The 10,880-nt window shown below is 38.7% G+C and overlaps 1 long non-coding RNA gene across 2 annotated transcripts; it reads right to left on the reverse strand.

Annotated features, from left to right (window-relative positions):
• Positions 1 to 1,157: 1,157 nt before the first annotated feature.
• LOC140145642 (uncharacterized) lies at positions 1,158 to 8,945 on the reverse strand. 2 transcript variants are annotated; one of them, XR_011858109.1, is made up of 3 exons: positions 8,925 to 8,945; positions 7,760 to 7,872; positions 1,158 to 1,396 (listed from the first exon to the last, which is right to left on the reverse strand). It is a non-coding gene; the product is annotated as an uncharacterized lncRNA (long non-coding RNA). The 2 variants fall into 2 exon arrangements; XR_011858108.1 differs by lacking the exon at positions 8,925 to 8,945 and adding an exon at positions 8,450 to 8,528.
• Between the last annotated feature and the right edge of the window lie 1,935 nt (positions 8,946 to 10,880).

The following is a 10,880-nucleotide window of genomic DNA, read 5'->3' on the forward strand; positions in this document are numbered from 1 at the left end:
CTTAATCTTCCACACAGGTAGTGTGAATTTCAAATGGGGTTACCTGAATGGGTGACTCCATTTGAAGTCTATACCCCCTGTGTGGGAGATTAAAGTCCTGTCTTTATATGGGGGTGTATGGATTTCAACTGGAATAACCCCATATGCCTTTTTACTGTATAAATTGAACAAAATGAGGTTGTTCTACTTTACTATATATGATCTATCACTTCAAAACATGACGAGACCGTTATAGTCAGTGTCTATGCTAGCTACCTGTCTGATCATCATTTGCCTGTTCAAATGAACACAATTGATAGATGTTAAATCAGAATTACAGATCTATTTAACAATATTGAACTCCTGTGATTGAACTTGAAGATCAATTTCTCAGCAGCAAAATTGTGCTATTCAAGTTGAAATCCATACACCCCCTATGAAAGCCTTGACCTTAATCTCTCACACCGGTGGTGTAGATTTCAAATGGAGTCGCCCATTCAAGTATGCAATCCCTGGGTATGAGATATAAGTCATGTGTATGGATTTTAACTGGAATAGCGCACTGAATCCCCATTTGTTGCTCAAGCCTGGTTAACGCAGTTCAGTTCAAAATTTTGTATCAGGCAATTTTATTCCAATGAGGATTGAACCTCAATTGCTAGCAAAGACACTGGTATTACTATTAGTACAGCACATTCAACCATATGATCTACAAATGGACCAAAAATCATTTTAGAGCATCAGACAAGAAAGCAAAGGTTCTGGGTTTGCATCCTAGATTCTCATTCGCTTCCTATGTCTAAAATCATTCCTGGATCAATCTAGATGGTCTTTCAAAATGCCACATCATGCAGTGCAAAAGTTCAAAACAAAGCAAAATTAATAAACTGCAATATCGGCATTGAGTTCTTAATGTACTGTGGGGTGATTTTGGCAAATTTTAGTACGGCTGAACACTGATCTATCTGTAAAATTGTTTATTCATGCATGCAAAATAGTGATTAAATTGTCTTACTAAATTTTTTTTAAATTCTAATATTTTTGTGAAAATATTCTTAATATTTTTATGTATTTTTTAAAATTTTAGTAAACATTAAAACAATGTTTTGTTAGCATAAAAAAATGACCTTTTCGGTAAATCCCATAAGCCTTTGGGGAGTTTACACGAGATATCGTAATTTAATCTGTGGCAATGCGCACATTGTTTATGGAACATCATTACTCCGCATTGCAAGTCGGGGTGACATCAAATGACAACATCTCAGGTGTAAGGTCAGTTGTCCTAATAGGTCAGAGTTCAACGCTACTAAAATTTGCCAAATCAATCCCACAATACATCAGGAATTTGCAAAACAGATATTACTTGACTAACTACCTGATCGTCTCACAAATACAGGTGAGGGGAAGCCACCATTTCCTGTGGGAAAGAAACACAACATCAAGCTTTGTGTGCAATGTGCATCATTCACAGCCTACACTAACAAACTTGGGCTAATCCACTCAACTGCAGGGTCCGAATCGCGGGCCAAATAATCGAAAAAGTCACCCAATTTTGTTCTTAATCATTAGTTTCTATCAGACACAGAGATGCCAAGGGGTTGTGAAAAAAAAATCTGAAAGTTGCGAACGTAGGGAGCCAAGTGACCGAAGTCTCGCCCCGACGGCCGGGGGTCCAGGGGCCCGACTTAAGGGCCCCTGGTGGGGTCCAGGGTGGGGTCGAGGGGGCAAAGCCCCTCGAAGCCAGAGGGTTTCTACACATTTTACACTGCAGGAGACACCATTTCTGAGGGTAAAATTACATTCAAATGGATTTAAAAAAAAGGTTATTTTGAGAAAACAAGCCTAGATAACAGCCTTGAAGACTATCTATTATACATGTAATATTCTTCAAGGCTTGTTTTCTCAAAAGTATACCATACAATATGCAAATTAGGTAGCTAAGCCCAGGCAATTTTAGCAGAATTAGCACCCCAAAAGGCCATTTTTTACATAAAAACCTGTTTTAGACTTTTTTGAAAAAATGCTTCCTTCATCCCAAAAAAGTGGTTTTAAATGTTCAGTTTCCAAAGTATTTTTTTGGCCTAATAACATGGCCTAAATGGCTGAAATGGATATATATAATGCGCAATATAAAAACAATGATTCATCAAATTTGGGCCAAAAAAGCAAGTTATATGCCCTAAATTACTTGTTATTTAATGTTGGAAACTATAGAAATACTGCTACTTAAAAAAATTGCCAATTTATGTTTACAAAGTTGGATAAAGTTGTACATTTTAATTACTTTTACTTCTACTGAACAGCTAGCAATGTATACTAATTCAATGTGTTCCTGACTGTTCAATAGAAGCAAAAGTAATCAAAATGTACAACTTTATCCTTTTTTTAGAAGATCAGATTTTTTTTGGAAAAATACAAAAAAATCGGAATTCCGATTAAAATCGGAAGATTGGCATCTCTGCAGACAGGAAATGTTCGTAAGTCGCAGGGAAAATCTTCAAAAGTCACCAAATTGGGCTATCAAATCGCGAATTTGGCAACCCTATTTGAACTTCACCTCCCTTTCAATTTTGGATGGTCACTCTGTTACCCCAATTCTATGCTGGAAATTTTAATTGAATGAACGCAGCCTGAAATTTTTCGTGTTCACTGCGTGATGTACGCCAGCGTGTGTGACTATGCGTGAGTAACGCGGAAGCGAATCCAACCATACCAACACATTTGTGATTGGTTAATATTGCATCCAAGGTTGTGCGTTTGCGTTGTACTTTGAAATACACAATATACCATCGTGGTTGGATCGAGTACAGCTGTTGAAAGCTCTGTTCTTTCAATTGAAATTCCCACTATAGTTGAATTATATTGTAAATTCAGGTGGAATTTGGTCATTATGATAAAATCTGCCACCCTTTTCCATTGAGTTTTTTTTTAGATAAATTTGTTGGCTCTAGAAAGTTATAGCCTTTGGTAGAATTCTGAAATCTTGTACAAGGGGGTGTGGTGAACATATGGAATAGCCCAATTAGCTACACAATGGTACAATTTGTTATTAACTCTTTGCACGGTCATCTCAAATCGAGGTTCTAATCGCAAAGTCTGTGTCGTTTGTTTATACGCCATTCATACGCATGTGCACACCATGCACAAACATTGACGTCTTGTGGAAATGAGTGCGGGAAAGTGTGCTTAACCATAATGCACTTTTGCACATGCGTTTGCATGGAGAACCTCGGTTCGTAGGAAGATCGGAGAGTGGAGCATATGGAAAGAGTTGGAAGAGGGAGGAGAGGGAGTGGAAGGTAGAGAAGGAAGGAGGGTGGGGAGGAGAGGGAAGGGGTAGGGAAAGAGGGCGGGTGGAAAGGGGATGGGATGTGGAGAAGGAGGGGAGAGAATAATGGAAAGGGAAGAGAGGGAGTAAAAAAGGGGAGAAATGGGACAGTGAAAAGGAGAGAAAGAGGTGAGAGTGAAGAATGCAAAAGAGAAAGAAGAAAAGGAAGGAGTGCAGAAATAGAGAGGGAAAGGGATGAAATAGTTATAGAAAGAGTAGGGTAGGAAAGAAGGAAGGAGCAATTTCTTAGGATGCAAGATGTGAAATAAACATCTCAAAAAAAGTAACTAACCCCCCTTAAATAATGACCATTATTCAAAAACGGGTGGTTGTATTACAAATCTGTAAAATGTGTTGGAAGCAGAATTTATTTCTGCATATTTTGACACCTCATTTGCAGCAATTGACTAAATATTGACGTCACAGCGTACATTTAAAACAACGTAACCCAAGATTTGAAAGTTGCAGTAACTTGTATTGATTTTGTATTCAATGTAATGGAAGGAAATCTGTGTAACGATATCTGAGTGTTTTTGTATTGTAAAAATGTGTATGTAAGTGCAACTTTCAAATCTGGACCTCACTGCATTAAATTGACCGGTGTTTTATTGTTTTCTAAGCAATAGTATCAAATGAGGTGTCAAAATGCGCAGAAATAAATTCTGCTTCCAACGCATTTTACAGATTTGTAATACAATCACCCGCTTTTGAATAATGGTCATTATTTAAGGGGGGCTCAGTTACTTTTTTTGAGATGTTTACTTATTGGCAATGATATGCACATTAGGCAAAAAAAAAAGTTTGTCTCAAAGCTTGCACACGCATTTGTAAACTCGTGAGATTTGGAAAAAAAAAAATGCAGAATTTTTTTTTTATTTCAAAATTTTTTTTTTTTTACTTTTTCAGAAAAATTCGGCGAAAATGAGATTTTTTTCCAAATACCATGAAAAAAGTCGGGAATAAAACAACTCGTGAGCTTTGAGCTTTTTTTTGCCTTATACTGTACCAACAGGATGTTTTGCCTTTCGGTAAATTTCACATATAAATTGAGACCCCCGCCTCTAAAAATCCCAACAAGTATAAGGGTCCATGCCCTTATTTGCTGGTGGGATTTTTATGGGAGGGTACTTTTAGTTTGTGCCTAAAATTCCAGTCATGTCAACAGAGCCCATATGTGCCATTATGGAAATCTTAACAGTATTATCATAGCTTACATCCAGCCCAAAAAAAAAAAAAACCAGCATCTAATGAATACCACAGGGGACCAATGAGGTTGAATCTTATAATTACAGGTTTACAAACCGCCATGACATTAACAGCCATTTAACCCCTGAGCACTACCTGCCGATCTAACATTGCCTCTGATTGGTCAATTACATGATATCTTGACTTTAATCACCATCAGAATGGATCTTTGCAAATAATTCACCCCAAATTTTTTGCATGGTGAAATTATTGAGAATGTTGCTGATTGGTCCAATTGATAATGAAAACTTATTTTTGGCCAATCGGCAGGTAGTTATCATGGGGTTAAAAGAAAAACAATTACTCAAACTCTTTATTTTGTCAATAATTTACATACCATGCATACTGCGTATCTACTCAGAGCCACAAAAGTAGCACCTTACTAAGCGGACTTTTAAACAACAAAGTTTTTCCTCATATTATGTGAATACGTCCAAGAAAATTTACGGTGCAAAAATTGCATCAGTATTTTCAGTGGGTCATGTGCTTCTTTAGTTATGGTCAAAAGTGTCAAATTAATTTTGACCACAACCTCAAACTCATAACTCATGAATATACATGATGCATGAGACTGAAATTATTTGTTTGCCTTAGCACAAATAAAATGCGCGGTTACAAATAAATTATGTAACAGTGGACCTGATATGGGAACTACTCATAATAATAACATTCATGCGTACACATATCCTAGTCTGTGTGAGAGACTGAGCTGCACACATCAACATGGGCCAATAAAAACTTTGTTTGTATTCTAGAAATGGAATGCATTAATCCAAGCATTCAGAAAATTCTACTTGAAATCCATACACCCCCTATCTACCTTCATTATTCCACACAGAGAGTGTGGATTTCAAATGGGGTTACATGAATGGATGACTCCATTTGAAATCTACACCTCCTGTGTAAGAGGTTATTAAGATCATGTCTTCCATAGGGGGGCGTATGGATTTCAACTGGAATAGCCCAAGGCAAGTGTGGCTATTCTTATATGTTCAAGCATTCCTCTAACGTTACCATGGTGACAAAACTGTAACTAAAATTAGAAACTAGATGGACCGCGGTTCTCGGATGTCGCGGTTTTCGACGCACAGCGTGGACCGTGATGCCTCCACCAAAGGGAGCAATGTGGCACTCTTTTTACTAATTTGACCTCAGATGACCCCAAAAAGACCTTCCAAAAATGTGGCTCTATATATTGACTGTTCCCACCAAGTTTCCTGCCCATACGACAGTTTGTACTAATTTGACCTCAGATGATCCGTGGAGGACCTCTGATGACCCTGAAATGACCGTCCAAAAATTTGGCTTTAAATGTTGACTGTACCCACCAAATTTCATGCCCATACAACAGTTTTACTAATTTGACCTCAGATGACCTCTGGATGACCCCAGATGACCCCAAAATTACCTTCCAAAAATTTGGCTCTAAATGTTGACTGTACCCACCAAGTGTAATGCCCATACCACAGTTATTACTAATTTGACCTCAGTTGACCCCAGATGACCCCAAAATGACCTTCAAAAAATTTGTCTCTAAATGTTGATCGTGCCCACCAAGTTTCATGCCCATACCACAGTTATTACTAATTTGACCTCAGATGACCCCTGGGTGACCCCAGATGACCCCAAAATTACCTTCCAAAAATTTGGTTCTAAATGTTGAATGTACCTACCAAGTTTCATGCCCATACGACAGTTTTTACTAATTTGACCTCAGATGACCCCTGGATGACCTAATGTGACCTTGACCCACTAACCAATACAAACTTGTTCTGCATGGGGTCAAGATGCACCCACCCACCAAGTTTGAGGAATATGCAACCCCTAGTCTCTGAGAAAAGAGGTAAATAAGGAAAATGGGCCCCCCTGTAGGACTACATGCAACAAAGTATAAAAAGGCCCCCCGATAAATAAATAATGAGGGTTTCCATAGTGTAGCTATGACCCAAGATTGGATGCATTAGGATTTAAACTGTTCATATGAGACCACATTTTAACCAAAAGTCTCAAAATAATGGTATTTTACAAGTTGACCTCAAATGACCTTTGACCTCAGTATATGACCTTATATCACCACCAATATATGAGGGTTCATAAAGTGCAGCTATGACTCAAGTTTGGTTGCAATAGGATTTGAACTGTTCATATGAGACTCAATTTACAAGTTTGCTTTGTTTGACCTCAAATGACCTTTGACCTCAGTATATGACCTTGAACCTCACCCAAAAAAAAAGTATCCATAGTTTTTGACCATGACCCACCTATCCTGAAAATCTGAAGTCAATCCGCCCATCCATGCCCGAGATACAGCATCCAGACGGACGGAAGCACGGAAGGACGGAAGGACGGACAGTGCAAAAACAGTATGCCTCGCGGTGGAGGTGGAGGCATAAAAACAGACCCTCTGCACTGTCATCTCAAAATGAGGTTCTGTTTTATTACCACATACCCTTTGTAAAAGCATTGTGGAGAGTTTGCGTCAACGTGTCCAAGAAAAGAACACCACAACCTGCAATGTTCCGCATGCATTTGCACAACGAACATCGTTTTGGTAGCACCCGACGGATCTGTAAAAAAAAAAAAAAAAAGAGGCCTGACTACAGACCTTTTCCCCACGTATCTCATCATGCGCTAATCAAGAAGGTGCCTAATTTGTTCATTCCATTTGAAATTCACACTTCCCCTGTGTAAGATATTCCCAAAAACCTTCCACAGGAGGAGTTTGGATTTTAAATGGAATAGCCCAAAGCTGGTTTTATACTGCATGCTGCCTAGCGGTGTGACACCTTATCATGCCGCTTGCATTTTTGCTGCAAGTGGTAGTCACCAAACAGTACACATCGCTGAGCGGGAGGGGCATGATAGTGAGAGCCAATTTTGCTGCTCAGTGCTCATTGGCTAAAAATCGTATCCTGTTCTCATACGTCAGAGCGGCAACGCTCCCAAGTTGACTGAGCGATACCCGCCATCTTGTTGCTAAGATCACCGCGTTGACGCTTGACTGAAGATGTGCGCCACGCGCTGAGACTTCCGCATAATCGGGGGCGTAATGTCTAATGCATGACATGCAGAACAGCAGTACCCACAAGATGGCGGATCCGTGGAAAAGGCTGATGGCCTCTATATGTACATACTTCACTTTTATGTATGAGGAAAGAATGCACCATTGCTACAGCTTTAAACAGAACAATAGTACTACTGACTTACCTCCAGATCTTTCATATTCATAGGCATCTTTGAAGATGTCCTCATACTGGCGTGGTAGTCCACATGATGGCAGCTTCTCAGCAAACGGTACACACTTGGCATGGCAAACATATCTACAATGATTACAACAATGAAGGGTAAAATATTGGTAACTGCAATTATTAAACAGTTACTGGTCACCTGACAGCATTTCTGATTGGTTGATAACTTGAACTGCTCATTTCAATTGCCAATTATGACTAGGCTTTAAACTATTTATGGTCAAACTTTGCACTGGACAATTTCCGTGCCCAGGAATTTTGAAAATCGCATGTTGAGAGACGGCTGTATTAATTTGTTTTTATGGACAATATGAGTTTGTTTCAATTAATGTTCTATCATATAATGCATAATGTTGTGATTGCGGAGGCATCCTTTAAAGCCATTCAGCATCACTTTTTCATAACACATTTTAAGATGTAGTTCGACTAGTTCTTAAAATGCCCCTGATTGGTCTTGAAGCCGTTCAGCATCACTTTTTCATGACAATAGTCGTTTGAAGAGGTAGTTTAACTAGTTTCTTACAGTGCCCCAGATTGGTTAATTACATGATAACATCATCTGAGTAACTAGTTTCTTACAGTGCCCCTGATTGGTTAATTACATGATAAAATCATCTGAGTAACCAATCAAATTAGTTCTTATACTTACTTGCAATCCTTGCACTTGAAGCCATTCAGCATCACTTTTTCATGACAATAGTTACACATTTGAAAGAGGTAGTTTGACTAGTTCTTAAAATGCCCCGATTGGTTACTTATATGATATAATCATCTGAGTAACCAATCAAATTAGTTCTCAGTGTGGTACTTACTTGCTATCCTTGGAAGCCATTCAGCATCACTTTTTCATGACAAAAGTTACACGCTTGAAGAGGTAGTTTAACTAGTTTCTTAGAGTGCCTCTGATTGGTTACATACATGATAAAAACATCTGAGTAACCAATCAAATTAGTTCTTATACTTACTTGCAATCCTTGCACTTGAAAACGTTCAGCATCACTTTTTCATGACAATAGTTACATATTTTAAAGAGGTAGTTTAACTAGTTTCTTACAGTGCCTCTGATTGGTTACATACATGATAAAATCATCTGAATAACCAATCAAATTAGTTCTTATACTTACTTGCAGTCCTTGCACTTGAAAACGCCATTTTTTCAGCATCACTTTTTAATTACATAATAAAATCATCTGACAATAGTTCTTACTTACTTGCAGTCCTTGAAGAGACAATAGTTAGTTTGACTAGTTTCTTCTTGATAAACCTGCAGAAAATACAAGGTTATATAAGACCAATTCAATTCTGAAATACAGTCATGTTAATAGTTCTAAATCAGTCAGAAACCGTGGTTATGGTCTTATTTGCGGCACCCTGTACAGACATTGTCTTTCTTATACTTTTTTTAGTTTTATGATGATATAAGTATAGGTTTCCGACAAACCTGAGATGAATTAATTACAATCATTTTTGTGTAAAACCATGTTTATTTGTCAAATTCTGAGCATGTAACACGTTTTGCCCCAGGGTCTCCCCGTCAGTCCGAAGCACTGTCAATACGAACCCCCGTCAGTCCGAAAACCTGTAAGGTTTAGGGTAAGGATCAGGGTTTTCAAACTAATGGGGGTTCGGACTGACAGGGTGTCCCCTTTCCCCCCGCCCCATTCATGATGCATGACCTACAAAGAGAAATATTGGGTTCACCATACACTCAACTATTTCAGGCAAGACATCCAACATAACATTAATGGTATATAACACTTCTTCCTCCATGGTTGGCAAACAAACATGGTGGTACATGCGTCCTCCTTTTATAAGTTCCATGGTACTCACCTATGTTTGATTTTATGGACCATGTTATTCCGTGTCATATGTGGTGATCTTGGTGGTACAGCAAGGGTATCTGTGAAGAAACAAATCAATTAATTATTGCACTTGAAGAAGACTTTCAAAAGAATTTTCACCCCAAATGGGGAAATGTATGATCCAAGCATGAATTACATAAATTGCGTTGCAAATTTGTGTGCTTACAATGGCAGTAATAGCCTGGTTCCTAGATTCCTGCCCTCATTCATCAACTTTCTGGGTTGACGATTGAGAAACTTAGTAAAAAAGTGTTGGACGTTGGAATTCCATTGAGACTGCACAGTTGTGACGGCATTTGTTATTTTTAGAACTTTAGGGTCGAGATCTTGCCACAACAGTGCGATAGACGGACTCCAATAGGCAGTCATGCTATGGTGCACAACCAAAGTTAGCAAGAATATTTTCCCCGAGTCGAACATGATACAAACTGTAGGATTCTAGTCTAATAGGTTTCGAAGACCATGGTATGTGTGAGAGTATTGTTTTTTATATCATAGAGCTGTCCTTTCCTCACCATTATGTGAACATTCATTCAAATTTATTTTTTTCTCCGTCTATAAAAATGGATTTTCATTTTCACCGATCTCCCATAGTGGCCAGGGTACCCTGGATTACTACTCACTTGCTCTATTGGAGGATCTAAAACCGCATCAAGAACAGACGACACCGATGCAATTCTTCTCCCAGGTGATGTCTTCTGCGGTGAGGAATGACCACTACTGTGTCCAGTGTCCGAGTTATCCTCTGAGTACCGCCTGGCATAACCAAGTATGGCTTCAACCGCAACTACCACTGCCTGGCACGCTTCTTAGTGCTGCTTGAATTTTGCTACCTTTAAGTCTGAAATGAAATCACAAGCATTACACTATGGACCACAATGGCCTCATCCCAATGGCATAGTTCAATAACCTCAATTAAACAATCATAGTGCAAAATTTGACCTCAAGTTGCAGATTATCCGTTTTGTACCCAAAATTTCAAAAGGTCATTCGATGAATGTACAAAATGTATTAAGGTTAAGGAACGATGTCCTGATAGATGAGCATGTTGTGGATCATAAATGATACCTTAACCCTAATCCCGGGCCCTAATCACAAAAAATCTTACAAAATCTTACAAGCAAAACTAGTGTGCATGTGCACGCATGCATCCCATGTCATGCCATGGTGTATTCACCCAAAGTCATATCCACATGGGTTCAAGTTGGCCATTTTATA

The sequence above is a fragment of the Amphiura filiformis genome, unplaced genomic scaffold (assembly GCF_039555335.1).
Source record: "Amphiura filiformis unplaced genomic scaffold, Afil_fr2py scaffold_510, whole genome shotgun sequence".
Classification (NCBI taxonomy): Eukaryota; Metazoa; Echinodermata; class Ophiuroidea; order Amphilepidida; family Amphiuridae; genus Amphiura; species Amphiura filiformis.